The following is a 22,150-nucleotide window of genomic DNA, read 5'->3' on the forward strand; positions in this document are numbered from 1 at the left end:
AATTTGTGCTGCAGTACTTTTTTTTTTAGTCAATTCTGTGTCTTTAGCCACAGCCCCTCGTACGCATTTCCAAACAGACCCAGACAAACAGCTGTTAGAACTGGAAAAGCAGCAGCAGAGTTGCTGGTGTTGTACAGTGTGTCTGACTAATTAGGCCAGCACTTACCATGGTTAAAGTGCAACTTACTCAAAGTACACTCAAAGTTACTCAAGGGAATTATAGAGAGGGTCACTAACTCTGTGTGTGTTAAACTATGAATTTCATCTCTCACTTTTGCCCTCTCTGATGTGGAATTTCTCCTGCCTGTGTAACTCAGGAGATAATGTAAATGCAGCGTAAGGACATTAATGAGACCAGCCCCTTTGAGTTTTAAGGTTTGACTTTTTTTCCCCCCAGCCTCCTGTTAATGATGTGACAGTTTGTTGCTACAGGAAAGAGAGAGAACTGCATCTCTGGTAACTAAAGGTCAGATGCCCTGGGCTGCACATGCTGCTGTGCTCAGCACACCCGGGGAGAAAAGAGAGGGCTCGTGGTTTCTTGGTGTTAAGAGTGGCCTCACAAAAGAAATGTATTTGAAATAACAATGGTTTGAAGCAGCATGTTACTAACCTCCAGTTTTGGATTAAAAAAAAAAAAAATCCCAAGTCCTTGAATATTTAATGATGGCTGAACAAACTTGGAATGACCCGAGGAAGATGGAAAGTCACAGAAGTTAATGCTCCCAAAATGCAGCAGAGCTCAGTAGTCCTTAAAAGCAATTAAAGAGCTTTTACCATCTGTTAAGTAATTACCTATCATCATTAGTTATTAGAAGTAGGAAATGATGTAAAGGGCACAAACATGATAGAAAAAGAACAGCCAGCTTCTTGTGGGCTTCTTGAATGAGGTCATAAAAACAGGGTTATTAATACTGAAATAAAAATGACAAACATTTACAGGCGGTGTTGTAGCCGCTCTGCTTCAAAAAGAAAAGCATTACATTTTTCCTAACAGTAAATATTTAGCTCAACTCTTGGGCTTGTTACCAGTATGAAATGAAATTTATTACAATATTCATCTCCAAAAAACAACATAAGATGAAGAAGATTTAAGGTTTCTAAATTCAATGCAGTATAGCTCAGCTAAAACCAATTATAGAAAACCCAATTTGAGGACCATGACTTGGAAAAGATTAAAACCAAGTAACCAAAAACCCCCAAAGCTGTGTGTGCTTTTAAGCTGCATGATTTTGCATGCAAACATGCACACATTTTTACTTACATATCAGTATGGGCTTCCATGTCCCTAATTCTCATTTCTTTTTTTCCCACTCCTTAGTCAAAATAGGTTCCATAAAATGCATTTCTTTCAAGGTATTAGCTGCATATCTTTAAACATTCTGCAAGAATTTAAGTCTGTAGGTCTGAGATGGCGCAGGGATCCTTAGGTATATGTTTTGCCATTTTTAGTCTTATGTCCTTCAGCAAGTTGATACATCTCACTGCAAGTTCATAATACACATTAGAGTTACACAAGCAGCCTGTCCTGGCTGTGTGCTTTGAGACAGCAGCGTGAGAGGCTACTGATACCCAAATAATGCCCAAGCAGGTGGCCTATCCTGGCCACAAAACGGCACAAACAGAACAGAAATAAAGGAAACTGCAGGAACCATCTAGAAATCAAAGAGAAAGTCCAAGCTGTCCAGGCTAACACTAATTTGTGGCTGCAATAACAAAATAACAGTGTGAGAAGTGGAGAAATCTTATAAATAAAAAAATGGGGACTCAGGAAACCGCTGTGGCAGATGATCGAGAAAAGTGTCCAATAAATACTGAAAAAGGGGAATTAGAATGGCAAAACCAGGGCCACTGGGGTAAGACAACACAGGGTAAGGTGTGTAATGGGGAGACAAGGTAATAAAAGGAATAAAAACTGGTGCTCTTCCAGGCTCCTTGCAAGCAGCTCCATGCCTGATCCATGCAGTTGTTCCCACCATAACCCTGACTTGCTTTTCCATGCAGGAGGGAGGTGTTCTGCATTCCCTGGCCTCAGGGGATCCCCACCAGCTCACCCCAGCACTGACCACGGTAGGAGCACTTGGCGACTGCCCTACACCCTGCGCCCTTCAGGACCCTCTGCATGAGGCTGGGGCTCTGTGCTGCAGGCATTGGAGGACTGCAATGTCTGCACATGTACGTATGGCCTTCTTTCTTTCTGGGGGTTCTTGGCAAAAGCTGGTGAATAATATTGAAGTATTTTGTTTAATTAGAGTAATTCTTCCCTGTGTCATTTTTTTTTATATAAAAAGTGTACTCTATATAAAATGTGCCACATATTTAAAACAAAAACAATTTTATTTTGGTTTTGCCTGCTGCAAGTCTAAACATTTAGGTAAAGAACAGAAGCATTGGGTTTGTGTTGCCAACATCTTGCTCATAAGGTACTTTTTCCCATTATTTTTTCCATCTGTTTTGTCTCTTAGAGATTATTGCAGCAGCTTAAGAGTTTGATGTATTTCCAGCAAGGCATAGGAAGAGAATGTGCGGAGAGACTGCTTAAAGCCACAGTCTTAACTGCTGAAATATTCTATTTATGAAAATACTGTCTGAATTTATGTTCAAAATCCTCTGCCTGATTTGCTGAATGAGGAGGAAGAGAGAGCAGGGGAATTTTCTCTGTCAGGTCTCCACAAGTACAGCTGTGTTGAATATTTAAAAATGGCATTTGCAGTCAGTGCATATTGTGATACACTTTTTTTCCAGGGAACAACAGTCTGTGAGAGATTATGATTGCTTTTTTATGAGACTAAAAACAAAGTATCAAACAAGCAGTGAATTATATTTTAATGTGTGTTGATGTTATTTTCTATTTTAATCAAAAGCTGTTTGTGAGAATCTCTTCCCTTTGTTGCTTAAAAGCCCAGCAGCAATTTGGGTAGGTGTGTTAAGGGGTAGTGTGTTGTCTGGATGATGGTGGTGGCAAAGGAGCCTACAACAAAGACATTTGCCAAAGTGAGTGCCTTTTAATCAGTGTTCTGACACCTAACTAAAAGCTGGGCTGCACAGTCCTTGAGTGCCCAAGGCCCTCTTGTTGATGCAGCTTCATTCTGCAGAATTGCTGTGTCTACATGGACAGGTTCATCTGCTCTCAGCCTCGCCCTGCACCTGGAACGTGTCTCCAATCCATAATTAAGTGTCCTGCTGGCACAGAGCCTCAGTCCTGGGAACTGATTTATGGACCTTCAGGAAGAGAGGGTCAGCCCTTGAGGCCGGAGACTCACCCCTCCATATTTTAACATCCAGGAGGGTGTAAGCGTGGTGAGGCTGAAATGCTGACCTTCTCACGTACTGTGACATCCCATACATCAGTGCAGTTGTTGGGTTAGTACCAGGAAATCAGCTACTGGTACACGGTTTACTATGGATTACGCAGAAGCGTAGCCCAAAATGGAAAGGGAGCTCAGGAACCATGTGTTGTTACCATCTCTGTGCACTTAAAAGTCCCTTTGATGTGAAAAAATGTGCAAAATAATTAGGTTTTTGGTTTGGTCTGTCTGGAGACTTATTCAAGAAAAATGGACTTAGGCTACCTGAACAATAGTTGAGGGGAGCACTGTAACCAGGGCATCTCAATGGCATTTGAAGGTAAGAAAATGACTGTGGAGTGAATCTGTGTATCAGTACCAGCACCAAATCCCTTGATACATTCTCAGTAAGTTTCAAATGTAAGTTCTCAGAATGTTGAAAGCAGTGATAAAGAAGGTGTGACAGTTAAAAAGCAAATATCAAAAATAAAGCAAAATAAATCTTTGAACAAGCTGAACTCTAAATATTTAAAACTCACAAAAAGTGTAAGAAGTGAAGCAGAAATAATTGTTGGTGCTAATATCTAAAAGCCCGCATGTGTCCAGGAACCACTTTTTTCCGAAGATGTCAGATTTCACATGACAGAAAATTGTCACCCCCAGAGTGGTATTTTTGGAACTTCTCAGTGTCTAATCAGTTAGTGGCAGCAGTTAACAATTGCAAGCCTGATGCCTGGAAATCAAGTAAATGTGAGTGCTCCTGCATCCTGTGGTGGGCTGGAGCAGGATGGTGGTGGGAGGTGATGGCACCTTGGGTGCCCAGCAGCTGCCCTCTTCACCCACTCCAATAATCTCTTAACCACACCCTGAACTGTTTCCTTCTATCCCTACTAGCAGGCATTTGGATGGGTCCATGGGAACGCAGGATCCCAAACAGTAAGTGCTCCCCTGGGTTTTAACCTGGAGGCACAACAGCCATGTAGCTATAAATCTGTAAATATTGCTACAAGTCTGCTTTTGTAACATTGCTTTATGTTTTTGTGTTCTCTGGAAAAGCTTTTTTTTTAATATTGCAAAAGTAGGAGGAAAGCATTGGGTTAAGATGATGATGATGTAGCCAACAGTATGACAGCAGAAATAAAAGCACAAGCAGGGAAACACATTGCAGTCCTGATCCACCAGAAACAACTTGGAATCAGCAGCTGCCCCGTGCAGACTCCAGGGCTGCCACCTGTGGAGGGAGAGAGCCCAGAGCAACACGGGGGCTCAGCTCTGGAGGGTGAGCTGAGGGAGTCCTGCTGGGTTTCTGAGGGGAGGAGAGGTGGGCAAGCAGGGCGTGAAGTTTCAGAGTTTTCTGTTGCTGTGGTGCTTTTCTGTCGAGTCAGTGAGTTGAAGCAGCCCCAGCAGGATCAGACAGGAGGTACAGATATCCTAGAGAGGGCATCCAGGGGCAAGGAGGACATGGGAGAGTTATAAAGAGGGACCACGGAATGGGAGGAGCTTTAAGGTTGGTTTGTCACAGCATGTGCAACTCCGTCCTGAGCCTGGTGGTGCAGAGGCTGCAGTGGTGGCCTTGGAGTTGAGGCCTCAAGGTCCTGCTCTGGGTGTCGATGATGTCCAAAGCTGTCAGAAGTGGGCAGGGCGGGTTCAGTTGGCATCTACAGCTCCCATCCCAAGTAAATGTCCATGCACAGTTCCCAACCACTGTTAAGGGAGGGCCAGTGGAAATACGGTGTGCAGTGTTTGCCATGATTGCAGTGGCTGCTCTGGTCGCCGTGTGTTTTCCTGCCTGTTAATCCCTGCTCTCCTGTGTTGGTTTAAATACCTTTCTGTGACATTCGGAGACTAATGGAGCATGCCAGCCCAGAAGGAGCTCGGAAAGGTTGTTGGATATGATCTGCATTAATCAGAGCCCATTCACTCTGGCATATGATCCCTTGCCTGTGCAGACAGGGCTTCTGTGGCAAAAAATAGAGATAAGTAGCAAAAGCTGCTCAAGGAGCAGCCTCCCTGTGCGTGTTCCGACAGGCAGGAGAGGGATTCGTCCTGGCAGTGGTTCCCTTGTATCTGCTCCAGCGGGTGATGTGCAGTGACAATGGCAGCTGCTCCTTTCCACGGCGCTGCAGAGGGAACGGTACCTGTGTGTTCCTTCTGAGGGGCATCATCTCCAGCTCCCATGGCTGATCCAACTACGGGAGACAAATAGCTCAGTGCCACCACACACACCTAACACCTGATTAACTCACATTTTCAAGAGCCTTCTCTGCAGAAAGGGAAAGGCTGCAAGTGTCACGGTCTCCCTGAAAGCAGCACAAACATGTCCCCTCCCGCATTCATGGGATCAACAGCCTTTCCTGGAGTACAGAGCTAAGCCCTTTCCTTATACCTTGTTTTCATAATCTGCTGAGAAAGAGCGAGGCTTTTTTCCTGCCTCGCTGAGTGCGTTGCTTTAGTACTTGTGTGTAGTTTAGCTAAGGCAAAGAGAGCTCCTTCCATTCACAACGGCACTTGAATTGTTGGGCTACTCAAGGAAAAAGTATTTCTCAATCACTTCTTTTGAATCTGCTGTATTTGACATAGAAGTGCTAAACATGAGTGGAATGAGTGGGAGAGAATAAAGAGCTTTGATTTCTCAAGGCTGGTGATGAATGGTGGTGGTGATGGGAACTCTGGGCTAATTGTATCTCTTTTTTTCCCTTTCCTTTTTTTCCTCTTTCTTTCTTTCATCCCATAATTGAACAAGCTGCTAAAGGAACCTTAGGATTAAATATTGAACAGAATGGTTCCTGAGTGAGTGTCGCAGCTGATGCACTAGAGAGTTGTGCTAGTTTTTTTTACACTTCTGGTGTTTAGAGAATGCTCTTGATATGGCTTTGCCTCTCTCTGTAGACACAGAGCTCTCAGCAAACAGGAGGAAGGATGGAGAGGCACTTTGCCTGTACACCAAGCTGGTAACCGTTTCTGGATTGTACAGATCCACTCAGAGGATCGAGTGAAGCTGTTTAGTTCACTCTGCAGAGGGGCTTCCCAGGGAACAGGCAGCCTTGCCTACAGAATTCACTACCTAAAGCTGACTTTCCATCAACAAAGACTAAGAGAGGAAAAGAAACATTATAAGTAATCTGAAGAGATAGCCATGCTCTGATGGAAAAAGCCTTTAGAAGTAATTACATAAAAAGCGTGAGCTTCTATGCAGAGTTAGGGTTCCTGAACGGATTAATTAAAAACAAAGATGTATTTTCTGTCAGAAATCTATCAAAAGTAAAATCAAAATGCAATCAGATTCAGCTTTTAGATGGAAACTGACTGTGCACCAATAAACATTTTCCATTTTTTAATTTCACAGAATAACTAAAAGAAGGCAGATAACAAACACCGCCACTTCCCCTCCCTGTCATCAACACTGAAGTACTTTGCTGAAGCGAAATGTTAACAAAGAAGCTGGGACTGGACATTTAGGGACTTAAAAGTTACTGAATTTTCTCCCCATCTTGATGCTGTGTAACCATTCCCTCATTCCCTGCAGAATGGGAAGCATCTGAGCAGGGGAAGGAGCAGAACAGCTGAAGTGCTTCAGTCACAGCCTGTGTTGCTTCAGCTATTGCCAGGGGAAGGCGTTTGGCTCATCAGAGTAGTTTGTATGTAAATCGAGTGAGGTTATTTGTGTTTCAGTGTTACTTAGAAGTCAAACAGCCCTTGTAGAAGGAAATTTTAGTCAAATCAACACATGCATTCCACCCTCCTCCCAATGGGAAAGCATTAGAAAAGCAAGGAGAGTATTCCCAAACAGCACTGCTTAGCAAAACATGTTTGGAGGGTTTGCTTGCTTTTTTTTTTTTTTTTTAATCTAATGATAATACTGATTTGATGCCTCTTTTGTCTTTGTACTTCACTGCCTCATGGTTTAAGCATAGGCAATCATGGATGAATCTTCTGTTTTGTAGCAGATCATTAGAGTGTTGCTAATATAATTTTTTTCTTGTTGCATAGTGAGAAAAGATGTAGAAGATAATGCTTGTGTTTTAGGTATTCTCAAGAGCTCAATAAGAGATAAAAAGCTCCAGAAATACAAATCTAAACTTGTAAGCATTGCTTAGCAGGACCTTTCCTAGCTCACATTCTGGATGTAGGTAGGCAATCCAATCTGATTACACTTTCAAGGTGGGGGTTGGCAGTTATCCAGTCAGAAATGTTGCATTTTGTTAGTTTAGTCAGACCACGTTCTGCGTGGATACAGCAATGCCTGGATGAAATTCTGTGGCTCATGTTATGCAGGAAGGCAGGAGAGCAGCTCTTAGGGGTTCACTAAGCTCTCGAGATGCATTTTTGAGGATCTGTCAGTCAGACTGGGATCAGGCTCCCAGAGGATGAGAAGCACACAAATAGTTGTCTTTTTTTATTATTTCTTTTTGTAATATGTAATTTAGCATCATGTGAAAGATCTGTTGCAGACCATGAATCTTACTCTCCAGGGCAGCTGTGATTGTCTCTCTTCAGTTTTCTCTTCTGTGTACTTTGGAGCTCTTCTTTGTAAGAGGCGAACACATTTAGCTGACAGTGATTCTTATGAAGGAAATTAACTTTTATCTATGATTGATATTCCAGTGAAGCACCACCTATGAGAAGAAGAGAAAGGAAGAGAGTAAAGGGAGCTTACACTATACACAAAAAGATACTCCACAGCTCTAATGAAACTGTAAAAATATTGTCTGCCTTGCTCTAAGGGGTGGTTTGAAAAATTACTGTGTAAGTCAAAAGAGTCACTCCTGGAATTTTAGTTGAGATTTTCAGAGGGATTCTTATTTAATGTCTTCGTAGGATGTGGAATTGTCATGTGACAGTAACTGAATTTATTATCAAATTAGCCACCATGGGCGTTATGCTGTCCATCACTTCAGCATCACCTTTTCTCTCCAGTTCCCCCAAAAAATGCTGTTACCTAATGCCCCCTTTTCTCATCACTAGGTTGGAGAAGTTCAGTGCCCAGTTCTGCAGCATTGCCTTGGAAATGCCTCCTTTTGACTTTTGTTCCTTGTTTCTTGGGGAGCCTATCAAGAGAGTGGATTTAACTTGGTAAGTACCTTTGGCTGTCACTGTTACTAACATGCTCAAACTTGGATGATTTAATTTCTGTCCTTTTGTAAAAACAGGTTTGTTTTTCAGACCTTTTCCCCCTTGAGACCACAATGATGTAAATGCTAACAGAGCTCAGTGCATTTATGCATGCACGTGTCCCAGAGCCTAGAAGCACAGTTTCCCATAAACATTTCCAAGCTGGGAACAAAAGCAGGTTTTCACATTAAAAGCACCTTTTTATGTTTGCAAGAAAACTCTGTCTGAGCTGGCTGTGCTCAGGCAAGTGCACTTCATTAGGTAATTCTGCTCTCAGCTGTGTGTTCACGAACCATTCCCATTTAACCTTGGAGAAGGATGTGTGTGTGTGAAGTCAATGAGCTCTTGCAGCCCTAGGAGTCATCCTTTTGGAAACTATTAACAGCTACAATAATAATATTTTTAAAGCTGCTTCCTGAGGTTAACGGCTAAAGGCCATTTGAGATCCCTGCTCCATTTTCCAGTATGCAATGCTTAAAGGGGTAGTGTGGCATCCAGCCCCTCTGGAGAGATGTATGCCAGCCACAACAACCAGAGCTCTTGAGTTTGTCAGGGGGCTGAAAGGCACCACACAGGCACTCAGTGTAGGTGAGTTTGTAGTCAGAACAGCACAATAATAAACCAGCAGCAAAGTCCTTGTTGTTCCTCTTCCACAGGGGTAATTCTCTGAGCTTCCCTCCCAGCCTGGTGTTTTGTGGAGCTAGGCTGGGCTAATGGTTTATAGCAAATAGTAGTAAGCTTCCAGACCAAGGTGAAAAACGCAGCAGGTAGGATGTGTGTACAGAACATTGGTTTGGCTGGTGGCATTGGAAACAGGGTCCCTGATGCAGGGTGGCCAGCCAGTACCAGAGCTACTGCTTTTATCTTTATATTCTGGTGGCATTGGAGACCCATTTACAGTGCCAGTGATTTGGCTTTGGTCTGTTTAAAAGATGGCTGAAGACTCAAGAACAACCAATTCCAGTGACCTTTTAAAACTGTAGGTATCCTTAGCCTGCTGAAAAGAAGTCCATACTTTTAAAATCCAGAGCTATTGTCTTCACACAGAACAGAAAACATGAAAGCATAGAAAGTCCAACCCCATATTTCTCATCTTATCCTGTGGGAGTTATTCTTGATCATGCAAGACCCCACACATTATTCCTATGGGTGCTTATATCTGACAGTCTCTTATGTAATATGTCTGCTGTTACAAATCTCCTCTTTTTAATAATGACCTGCTTTTATTCAGAAATAGTTGGGCTGCAGTGGCCCAGTCTATTTTAGATAACAAAGACTGTGCTTTTTGAAGCTGAATAGTGTGAATGCTTTTTAAGCCTTTCTTTTTAAAAAAGAAATCTGATATTCTCAAACACGTTAGGTTGCACATTTGCTGTAACAAACCACATGCTGCCGATATGCTGGGTTTTTGGACTTTTTTAAATAAATTGTTTTCCAAATAAATGGTGAAATTCCCCATGGACGCGAAGGTATCAGCAGTAGTGCTAAACATCTGGCTTGCCTCTGTAGACTGCACCATGTGGAACCCGGAATATCTGGTTCAGTGCTGTGCCTGTCTCCCAATTATATTCAAAACATCAGCTTTTCTTGGAGAACATTTGGTGAAAGCTTCCTTCATTGCTTTAAGCCAATTCCCATGAGAATATTACTGCTTCGGATTGATGTGAAATTATTCAGATTAGAGAAAAACAAAGTTGTCAGCATTTGTGTACAGAACAAAATACTGCACTGCAATTACAAGTATGGGACAAGGAAAATTCCAACAGCATGGAATATATTGTAATTCTAATTTTTCCCCCAACATTTCCAGCTTTAATAGAATACTCTCTGGTCTGGAAGACTAATTTTTTTTAGAAGAAAAATTATTAATGTTACTAAATTCAATCAACAGTTCTCTCTTACCTAAGCAGAAAAATGCCTGTCATGTAAGTACAAAACACAGCCAATACAACCAACATCTTGATTTTTGTCCCATTTCAACAGCTGTACGTCAGTATGATGTGGTAAAGAAAAGTGAGAGAACAGATTTCCTAATGATAAGGTTAAGGAGTTATTTAGGGAAAAAAACCCAAGCCCAGCAACTACCGTTTTTCTGATGTTAGCAAGTTCTATAGAAAACATATCTGCCTTAAATTGTAAACCCAACAGCCAGAATTATCTGCAGCAACAGGATCTTTCAAAATCTTCTGAAAGAGACTCACTGAATTACAGATTCTCTGCAGTTGCAGTGTCTTCTGATTCAATTGCACAGATGAATGTGATCCATTGCTCTTCTGTGCTTCAGTTTTACTGCGTTATGTGTATGTCATGAACATGGTTTGTGGTTGAAAAGGGAATTGTACTGCCACAAGATGAGAGTGAAAAGCATGATTAAGAGACAAGTCATGAACATCCTTTATTATGGTCTAACAGCCATGCTAATAGTCTCCCTTCACATTTATATGTAAAAGGCTCTTTAAGAGGCAGTGTCTTAGGAAATAAATTTAATTTTGACATTCGGATGCTGTTATAACATACACAGCCTGTAGATGACATAAAATGGTTGTCTGCCATATACCTCAGCTGAGAGACACAAACAGAACCTTGACTGGGGGGAGCATCAATAACCAGGGCTTTTAGTGCTGGCCTAACTTTTTGTACCTAGAGAAACAATATTCTTCCATTTAAAGAGCTTTTCACCTTTGTTTGCAGTTGGGATATTATTAATATATAAATGGTGACAAGAGGTTTTCACCCAGATTTTACATGTGCAAAAATCCATACATGAAGCTGTCTCCTGGAAATGTGGCCCAGGAGAAGGCAAAGAACCCATGTAGATCTGAACCTCACACCTGCACTTCAGAAAGGCACCTTCTACCTGTCCTTCCACCCATCTGTTCCTCACCCAAGGAAATCTTTTTTTTTGTTCTATTTCCAGTGTTTACAGAAACAGAAGAACTAAAGAAAAATGAATAACTTCTGTGTGAAATTTCCCTCCAGGGAACTAACTGCAAATTTCAGTGGTTATTAATACTTGTAACTCAAGTCTAATCAGGGAAAATTACGAGCAAACATTTCCTTTGCATCCTACAATCTATGATGGGGCTAGAAAGCAAGAACTCTTACTCTTTTTGGCACTGGTTTTCATTTTCTTGATTTTGTTGTTTGTTTAAAGAAAATAAGGGAAAAAGGAAAGCCATCTTGGGAAAGAGAAAAGCTCTCTTGTCACCTGGGATATGGAGAATCAAAGGTGAATCCAGGGTGAAAAATGGGCAGAGAGAGGACTCCCATGCCTGAGATGGGAGCCTCTGTAGGGTATGAGTGTGGTGTGGGCTGTTGCCTTTCAGGTTTGTAGCTGGGAATTCCCCTTGTTGGTAGAGCTTTACCCCTGACCACTCATGATTCCGAATGTTGAGTGTCAAATTGGCCAGTCTATTCCATTTCCTAAATTTATGTGGGATTTCTCTTTGCTTAAATTATGCCTTATGCCAGTTGACTGTAAAAGTGGGAGAAACTCAATGCACAGTTTTGAAGTCATCCATTTTCCCCATCCAAAATGGTTTTGGCCAGTGGGGTTCAGCACTTTCATTTAAGCAGCAATTTTACTTTACAGATGGAAAACAAAAATGGTGGAAGTACAAATTCCAGTAGGATTCTACCAAACTTTGAACATGAATGAGAGGACAAATTGTGATAATCTTATTCTTGCCAAAAGTTACCTTGTTCCACACTATAAGATGCTATTTAATGCAAGTAAAAGCTTCGTGTTCTGGTCCAGCACTGATTGACATGCTCTGTCTGAAAGTCAGATGGAGAAAACCTGTGTACTGATCCTCCCTTGAAACAGTTAACTACCTTGTAGTAAATAACGTGTTCTCTGTTGTTGTCTGTAGAATAGCAATATATTTTAAGTAGCATTCGCCTTCAGCTTTTATTTTGCTAATTTTTTATACTTCTGTGTTTCATACACCATTCTTATTGACTGAGCAAGATTAGCAGTGCAGATATTTAGCAAGCTTCCCTTCCAACAGTGTTTTATTTTTATTTAGGAGTTTTTATTTTGTAACCAGTCAGTCTGTAATTCTGATGAGCTGCGTCAAAGGCTCACCATGCCAGATCTTGTCTTCGTGACATTTTTGGAACTCCAGAAATAATAGTGAGGAGTTAAAATTGCAATCCAACAAGGCACTGGAACAGGCAGCTACCTAAAGAGACTGCAGGAAGTAACAGCATTTATTAAATCTGAGAAAACCTAGCCGCTGCCTGTACTTTGTGTTTAATGCAAGTAGTTATGTATATTATTTTGATAGAACAGCTTTGACAAGCCACTCAGATGGTTTAAACAGCATCGTTATACGCATATCTGACTCGGTTACTGTTAAGGGGCTCAGTTGATTTATTAGTGCAGTATTGCCTTACACTGGCTTTATTCTTTGGACATGTTTCCAGAGGGTTTAGTTTCACAGTCTCTTGGGCATCGCATTTTGTTGACTAGCCATCATCTAAACTTGGCCAAGAGCAATCAGATGAGCTTTCCGCCCAAGCTCTATAAGCTACATCTGTTCTCAGTAATTGACAATGCAGAAATCCTCCCCCAAAACTCCTCCTTGGGGCACGCTGTATCCTCACTTGCCCTGCACATCCATCACTTACTTGGCTCTGCACATCGGTCACCTGCCTTGGATACACTGTTTCAGCAAAACTTCCAGGGCTGGGGAAGAGGAGATGTGGTTTGAGGGGGAGAGGTGGCATCATGAACAGTGGGAAAGGAAGGCTGAATTCAGGGAGCATTTGGCAGTACTCAGAGGATGCATTTTGGGTAGCACAGGCCCACAGCAGTTGCGCTGTTTCTCCCATGAGACTCAAGGCATTTGGATTTCAGCTGGTCACGTTTTCTGTCCAGTGTTTGTGCCATCATGGAGTTCCCATCCCTGAAGAGAGCATTAGATGAAACTGCAGAGACTCAACCACATTTTCTGTTTTCTACCACCACGAGAATTAACCTAAGGAAAACAAAAGGAGGTGGGCCACAGGGGAGCAGAAAAGGCTGTGGCTCTGTGTGAGCACTGCCCAGCAACCATGAAAACATCCCCAAATTATCCTGTTTCTGACACAAATCCAAAACACAGCCCCACACCAGCTACTGGGAAGATAATGAACTGCCCCAGCCCAAAGCAGCGCACTGAGGTGTTTGCATTGTTGCCTTTTGCTTTTATTAATGTATTTTTATGTGAGAGTGTGATGGCTGAAAAACAACCTGCTGTGGTGGCTACGTAAATTTGGAAAACTCTTCTTGAAATCTGTGGTATGACCTGTGTACTATTGTGTGTCCAAATGGATTTAGTGTATCATAATGCTCCTAGAAAAACAAAAGGACAAAGAAGATGGGATTGCTAAGGGAGACATTAGATTTCATTTCACACTGGTAATAGTTTAGAGATGTGTGCTGAGCAAAATGGGATCCAATCTGTGGCACTTTTCTTTTTTATTGCTGCTAAGTGATTTCAATATCCAGTCTAAAGTGATACTGAGAGCGCTCGATGGAACGGGGATGAAATCAGGGAGTGCTGGAGGCTCAGAGGAGGCCACAAATCTCCGGCTGACTGGTGGGAGCCTTTCGGAGCCATCCCAGCTGACCTTAGCGGGTGTTATTTAACCTGGAGGCTGCTGGTAAGTACCTTGCAATGTAAGGTATTGTTGGGTGTTAAAGGGAACGACGTGCCCAGATTGCATTTTGGACATCAATTGATGTTACTTGGTTATGGCCGTGAACTTCCCGCTCTCAGGAACATTTATGGCTAAAAGTTTATTGCCCATCTGTTGCTGCCTGATAGACATATCATAACTGGGAAATGGTTTAAGCCCCGTAACCTTTCAATTTATGGCTGTTGGAAGCAGATGAGGATTGCTACACAAACAAGGAGGCATACCTGCAGTCCACGAGGCAATGGTCACAAATACTCTGCTTGGGGGCCACTTCTTGTGAGTGTATATCCTGCTTCTGATGAGCACGCAGCTACAGAAGGTGAGTGTTGTTGTTTGTTCTACATATTCTGCATTTTTATGATCAGAATCATTTCTCAGTTTCTTGAGCTTTAACTCAAGTGTTCATAAATTGGTTTGTTTAACAGTGTACAGTGTAGGATCCTAATATCAGATGATGATAGGAGGAGCCTGAGGGGCACAGGTGGAACTGTTGAGACTGTGTTTTGGCTTCTGCAGATTTTGGGCAAAGAACTGAGGAAGTGTGAAATGAGGGCAATGCAGAAAAATACATCAGACAAAGGCAGTGGCTCAGTAGGCGCACACATTAGTGAGGGTTTCAGAAATCTGTTTTTGTTTTCTATGTAACAGGGTTACAATAGAAAAACAAGTTTTGGTTCTGCAAGAAGAGGCTCAGGAACTGCACTGTATTGTCCTCGCTGTGCTTTGGAATCCTTTATATTTCCAGGCATCATCTCATTTTCTCTAACAAAATACTGACTTGCTGATAAAGTGCCGTGAAATTTAAAAAACAAAACAAAAACAACCAACCTTTGAGAGGATTTTAAATTCATGTCTTGCAGTTTAACAACCTCAGCTTTTTTTCTGGAACCAAATGGCTCCTAACTTACGTTAGCATAGAATATTTTGTACAGTTTCTGGGGAATTCTTTGAGAGCAAACCTCTGCTTTTGGTCTTACTTAGCTGCATAATATTTTGGTTTAAAACTGGTTTGAGTAAATAACATAGAGAACCGGTCATGGTTTGGTCGAACCTTCCCATGGCTTTATTTACTCCGTGTGCTGTGTTTCCATTTGAGTGCACAAATGGTGCTGTCACTTGGCGCGATGTGCGAGGGCGTGTGAGGAGGAAAACTGAGCTCTCAGCACTGTGCCCATTAGAAATGCCCTCAGCAGCACAGTGCAGTTGTGGCCAGGCAGCCATTTAGCTCCCACCAAGTTTACTTTGAAGAGCCCTGACAGAGGAGGCAGAGGGGCACCTGTGTCGGGGCTGGCAGGGGAGCATGGCAGAGTGCCCAGTGTTCCCACCTCTCCTGCCTCTGCCACCGAGCAGTTCCCGGCTCCGAGGGGCTCCAGACGTTCCTATGGCTTTCCCCACTAGGCCTTTATGTGAAGTGACAGCTCTGGCAGCAGACATGACTTCTGCAGAGTCATCAATGATTGCTTCTAAAGCTTCATTAGCAGTGCAGAGCGCACCGGCAGTGCTGTGCTCAGATTTGAAGTGGCACCGTTTCATTTTTCTATATGTGAGCAGATAATTTGCTTTGTGCTGAGATACTTTGCCTGTGTAATAATTTATTGGCTTCTATAGCACCCAGGGACCTTATTTTTTAAGACACACAACGCGTTTGTGAAATGTGTGTTCCTGGTATTATTATTTTTAATTTTCTCTTGGCAACTGAATTTTCTTCTCTGCTGCAGAGAATAATGAAACAAGATGCATTTGCTGGATTCCAGTTCAGTTTAAGAAATCACAATGGCAATTTACATATGTTTTACCCTTACATCAAGATTTTCACTATTTACCATAACTGGATTAGATTCTAGTTATGTGCAGAACTGACTGGAAAATAAACTGGCATCCTGATTTGCATTCATTCTGCGCCAGTGGTTCCCCTGTCAAATTTGCTCAGTGTGGAAGATTTGGCCCAAGAGCTGGGTTTGTGTATTACCTGTTACTGCAGGCAAAAGCTTCAAGTATGTGTTGGCCCAAACCCCTGACATATATAAGGAATGACATATTGTTACCAGGGAATAGGAATATTGGAATTACAATGCACTTAGTGCTTGGTGTAGAAGAGGGCTGGGGGAAGGTTTGTGCCAGATAGCCAGGAGCCCTCGTTTATAGAGTGTGAAAATAGCTGCTGAATGCAAGGTGATCACAGCATGTGACTTCCAGGTAGCTTCCTGCTCCCATTCCTGCCCTCCGTGGTTTGGGCAGTGTGTTGAGCAGGCAGCAAAAGAGCTTTCTGTGGGTGTGCTAAAATCTTCCCTTCCAACTAAAGGTATGTGATTTCCAGGGGCAAATATGTCAGTTTATCTGTCTTTTTACACTGTTTCCTCCTCATGGATTTTGTTTATAGGTGTAGCTAACTATGGACAACTGTAACCAGTGAAAGTTAAGAAACAAATTCTGGCGTGTGCTTATAAAATATGCATGAGTACTCAAATGGTCTGTGCTAAGAAAAGATTATTTTCATGCAAAAAAGGAAAAATTAGGCCTAATGCCAGACTCCCATTCTGGGGTACTTTTTATTCTTTGTTGATTCCTAAGCAGAACCCAGTCTTGTTTAATACAGGAAATGGATTTTCCTCATGTGCTGAGTTAAGTATTTGTTTCACCAGCCCTTGTTCACTCTAGTGTCAGACAAATTTTTAGTAGGGAAGTTTAAATCACCCTTTACTCTGCTGTTCTCTGTGGCTATCCCCAAGCTGTTGCAATCAAACCCCATGTCCTGATGTGTACAGGCCAACACCATCATGTCACCAGCAGATTGGAGTCGATGTTGCTGCAAATTTGTAGTTGTAATTATTCCTCTTTCCATCTAATAGAGAGAGGAAGGGACTCTTAGGTAGATTTAGTACAAAATGTTTCAGCCTGAGCTAGGCAGATTTGTTAAAAGCCAGAATTAATAAAATTGGATATAAGGCTGTGCTAACACAAATAGAAACATTTTGAAGCCTCTAGTAGAGCAGCTACCTCCCTTTGCAGCCTTGTGCTTCTCGGATGCACATTCACACCCCTAAAGCGGAGCCTCTCTGAACGGAAACAGAGAACTTTGAGCCATATCCTGATGTCCCGCTCCTCATCATCTCCTGGTGCAGTCTGCTCATTGGTAGTGAATTGTGTAATCTCGGAGATCCTGCGAGAATGAGACTTCTCAGTAAAATCCGTGAGACATCAAGTGGTGCAAGAGGGACTGTGCCCTTCTCCACAGGGAAGAAAAGCCCTGGGCTGTCTTTGGCCTCTTGCACATGAATTTCAACAGCAGACAGACACACCTCCTGTCCTCATTCTCCAGCTTTCCTTCACCAAAATGTGAGAAATCAGGTAAATACAAAAGTGACCTGCTCTGGGCTGGTGAGCTGAAGGGGCAGATACAGGAGGCTTTGCTTCCCTGCAGGTGTATACAAAAGTTACAAATGTTAGGAAAAGAGAGATGTGAAGGAGGCTGTTTGGGATGACAACACTGCTCTGTGAATTAGCAGTCAGCTCTGTCTACATCACATTGAAAGTCCAGCCCCTGTAGTCCTTTCACCAGGGGAAGGTTTCCAAGACCTCACACCAAGGTTCCAGCTCTGTTGTGTGTCCGTGGGTGGTGACGTGCATCAGTAGCTTGGTTTGTGCTGTTGCCACATTCCTCAAGGAAAATTGCGGCTTTGTTATACTCAGTTATAGATTTGGTCTAAACCTGCTTTATCAGTGCTCTGAGATACAACTCAGGGCTGATTCCAGATAATAATTTGTCTCCATCCCTACAGAGTTTTCACAGGCATTAGGGACAGAGAGGTGCTCCTTAAACTCTAGAGGTTGCCCAGGTTTTCACCTGTTCATCTATCTTGTGTTTGGTAGAAGGGGTTGAAATATACTTAAATTGGTCATTCAGAAAGATCTTCCACCAGGAGGCAAAATAGATCTCCATTACTTTTAAAATTCAGCTTGTTATGTTTCATCTCCTAGAAGCTGCCAGTGAACTGTTGTTTGCATACATCCCTGAGCAGTTGCACATCTCTTTACCATGGCGTTTAATTATCATTTGTACAGGAGCTCTTGGCCCTCTCCATGCAGATGCAAAGTGGTATTAATTGTGTAGGGAGCACATAGGCAGTGTGTGATGTCCTTAGCAATATAATGAACATGTCTCAGGAGCTGAACAGATTGGTAGAAAATAAAAAAAAACAAAAACCAAACTGATAAATATTATGGTAATGATGTTTTGATATTATTTGATGGCTAAGTGACTGCTTTAAGAGATCCCAAAGATCTCAGTTCCTAACTGACAGTGACATGTTGGTGCTAATACAGTAATGATGATGCCACTGGAAAATGAATTGATGGGGACACACAAAACCAGGGACATGCAAAAGGACACCAGGAAGGGCTTCCTTAAGTAGTAGGATACTTCAGTGAGTGGAAAAAATGCCTCTCATTGTTCTCATTTCTGCTCTTTGGGGTTTAGTTTTGTGTGTTTTTTAAATATATGGTAATTCTTTTATCCCTTTTATGTTTTATTTAATCTCACAGTATCAGTGTTCCAGCTGCTTTAAACAGAGAACATTCCTGTGACCTGTTTCAGAGAGAAAGTGTTTTAAATTTTCTAAGCCTTTCCTATTATAAAATTTCCCGTTAAATACCTGACATATGGAGATAACCTGTACCCAGCTTAGTCTGGTATCAGGGCTCTTTTGTTGCTACTGCTTTTATAAAACACTGTGCATGAGCAAAATTTTACTTAGTCATGCTGATCCTCCTAATATTTCAGCACAGCAGAATCTTGCAATGAAATAAAACTGAAAAATGGCCAATTTCACTAGTCTGTGCCTATACTTGGGGGTAACTACCACCATATAATCTTCCTGGCTCTGTACCATTGCCAGGAGGTAACAAATGTACAAAATGAAGGCTGTTGCAAAGGTGTGCTCATGGTCTAGAAATCTGGTCTAGTGTTCTCTAGATACAACACAATTTCATGTTTCTGTAATTATATTTCAGTCACATGTATAAAATCAATCCTGCAGACTTGAAATGACTTGCTGCTTTTGATTCATCATGTAGGGGCACATTTTAATTCTCCAAGAAGGTTAATAGCTTCATGCATTCATTGTTTAAGTAATTTCTTAAATCCTCGATGCTTACATGAGCAGCTTTACTGGCTTATATTTTCTTTTATTGAAATATATTACAGGAAGTACCTTAGAGCCTACTTCATTAAGTTCCATTGTAAAATGCTGTGTGCCTCAGAAAGAAAGAATACTAATCTGTAATACTTTCTCTTTAAGGGAGACCTCAACTTCCTCCTTGAGAAACTGAAGAAAATATCTCTCAACTTCATTAGAGACACCAGTAGGTGCTCCTGTTCTGCTGCTGCTGAAGCCAGTGAAAAAAGGTTTCCTTTCTCAAGGATCTGTGTAATACCAGGATTAGAATTAAGTTAGTTAAGAAAATGTTGACTCATCGGAATTTTCACCTCAGGTTAAGATAATGCTACTTATAGCCTGGGTAAGACAAAACTCCCCTTTTTTTTCCCAGGAATTAGAATGTTTTATTATTATTTTGAGTATACAGAGATAGAAGTGCAGAATGATAGAGCTGAGATCCAAATGGGACTCCAAGGAGTGGTGTAGCTGTTTGTGAAAAGCTGTGCTGTTTGAAATGGCCCTGTGTGTTCATAATGAATATAATTGCTTTCTGTGTTGGTGCTTGGGTTTGATTCCTTTTGCAACAGCTGGTTTAGTAGAATTCATTTGATGATGCTGGGTGGTCTACCTCAGTGAAAATGTATTGATTTTCTGAAGAGTCCATTTTTGGAAATGCTCTTACACTGTGTTTTTACATACATTTGCTCATAGCTTAATTGCTATATCTATAAGCTGCTGCACATCCTGCCCATGTAGCTTAAAGAGCCACATAAAGCTGTGAAAAAGGTTCAAGAGATCTTTCTGGAGTAAAGAAGGAATTAAGGTTTTTTAAAAGTTAAATTCCTCAGGATTTATGTCAGCTTGTTGCCTATACACTGTTGACACCTCATCTAAAGTATCTGTTGACTTCATATTTAAGGGTTTATGCCACTAAATGACTGAGCTCAGTAGGTCAAATCGTGCATATTCAGGAGATTTAAAGACTTTCACAGCTGAAGAAAAAACCACAAGAAAGAGCAGCTTAATGTCTGTTTTAAAACTGTTAAACCTGCAGAAATTCCTAAAGTATAAAATGGAAAACATCGCTGCTTGCTGTGCTTGGTGTGCACCTAAGGGAAGCTGTGTGATGGAACGTTTCCAAGGAGGAAGGGAAGGGACAGTCTGAGCAGAGGAGAACACAGAGAACGGCACTGATGGCTGTTGTGTGAAAGATGATTAAAGCAACTGCTAATGCACTCTGTGCTTCCTGGCTATTTGAATGGAAATATTTCCCATTGATTCTCCAGACAGTGGCACTCAGAAGCACTGCTGAGTACCTCCCTTTTCATGGAGTTTATTTCAGTCTCATTATTTATTTCACTTTTGAAAATAGACTTTATATTTTACTGCTTAAAGAAATTAAAGAGTGTAATAAAAAGCTGGGGTTGAACAACAGTGGCTTCCTCTGCTGAAGAAAGAGCTGTGGAAACTGGGTATTGGACAAACCTCTTTAGCAATAGGGGCAGGTAGATCAATTTTTAAAAGGCTGACAATGAGCACTCCATATCATTAAATCTTGTCTGATTATTTGCTGTAAGACTTTATTTCAATTCTCAGCTTACAGGATAATAAACAAGGCATATGGACATTGATGCTCCATTCATCCCTGAGGATTAAGATTTAAACCACATGAAGTTATTTTGTTTATTTGTATTTTTAATCTTCATTGGGTACTACTATTGGTACTCAGATTTGTTTATTCTCTGTGTGGGTTTGTTTGTTTGTTTTCTAGTGCCTTTAATATATCACACTTGATATATTGTTGAACCCCTCCATAGTTCATTAGCATAGCACAGCTTCCAGATGGATTGGGATGAGCTTGCTGAGTCAGCTGACAGAAGGAAGAGAGGAATCATATCTGGCAGCAGCACAGAGTTATTTTGGCTTAAGGTGGGAATGACCTAACATTTGTCATCTGTTGTTTATTCTCTTGTCCTCTGCTGTTCGAGGAGATCCAGTTGGGGCTGGCTGGATTGGAGCTTTTATTGTTAGTGTCACTGTGTATTTATGGATTTGTTTTGCACTTTGTGGGGAAGGGGCAGAGGTTTATGCAGTGATCCTTGGAGATGTTGTGTCTTCAGCGAGGAGAAGGTTTTTTCACAGGAGTACGTGCCCAGGTGCTCTGCAGCACACAGACTGCTCATGGTCATGAGACCGGGTTCAGGTCTTGGGATGAACATCACTGTTTTACTGATCGTGGAACATGGACCAAGTCAAGGCAGGCCAGTGACTACATACAGGCACCTCAGGGTGATATTTAAGGATGGAACTGGTTTTGCAGATATTCTGTGGGAAACAGGTCACTGCTCAATACCAAACTGACAAAGGATTGCTTCAGACCATAAGGTAGGAGTGAATCTCCTGTTGAAGCAGCAGTAATGGTTTTGATTGACAGTACAAAACAAGATAAATAAATACCGCATTAACTTTTGGTCACTGCCTGTGTAGTCCCTGTCAGGACTGTAACATTTATGCATACTGCACCATCGAGGATCATATGGCTTTTTTTTTTGCTTTTTTTCCTTAACCTTGCTGTTCAAGATAAACGTAGTGAAATGGGATAGCATTTTGATTGCTGTAATCAGACCTACCACACTTAAATGTTCTGAAGTGTTTTTCATCTCCTAATTTTCAGCTATCAGTAGCATTTATGACCCATTTTGCTTCCTCTTGAAATCGCAGCTTCTGAAACACAGCACCATAAGAGGCTGTCAGCAGCCTTTCCAACTCTGAACTCCTGTTGCTCGGCGCCTCAATAATCCCAGGAAGCTCTTTTGGATCATGACTGCTCCTTGTTCTTTCCTGATGATGCTAAAATTTCAAGGATAACGTTAAAAAAAGCCCCAGAAAATTATTGGGCTGATTCCCTCCTTA

At 41.7% G+C, this 22,150-nt stretch overlaps 1 long non-coding RNA gene across 2 annotated transcripts; it reads left to right on the plus strand.

The window, feature by feature from the left end:
- Positions 1-8,275: 8,275 nt before the first annotated feature.
- LOC138108910 (uncharacterized) lies at positions 8,276-19,465 on the plus strand. Of its 2 annotated transcripts, none has more exons than XR_011150111.1 (4): positions 8,276-8,357; positions 13,875-14,045; positions 14,274-14,400; positions 19,379-19,465. It is a non-coding gene; the product is annotated as an uncharacterized lncRNA (long non-coding RNA). The 2 variants fall into 2 exon arrangements; XR_011150110.1 differs by lacking the exon at positions 19,379-19,465 and adding an exon at positions 17,091-17,403.
- Positions 19,466-22,150: the final 2,685 nt, after the last annotated feature.

Source organism: Aphelocoma coerulescens, chromosome 4 (assembly GCF_041296385.1).
Source record: "Aphelocoma coerulescens isolate FSJ_1873_10779 chromosome 4, UR_Acoe_1.0, whole genome shotgun sequence".
Classification (NCBI taxonomy): domain Eukaryota; kingdom Metazoa; phylum Chordata; class Aves; order Passeriformes; family Corvidae; genus Aphelocoma; species Aphelocoma coerulescens.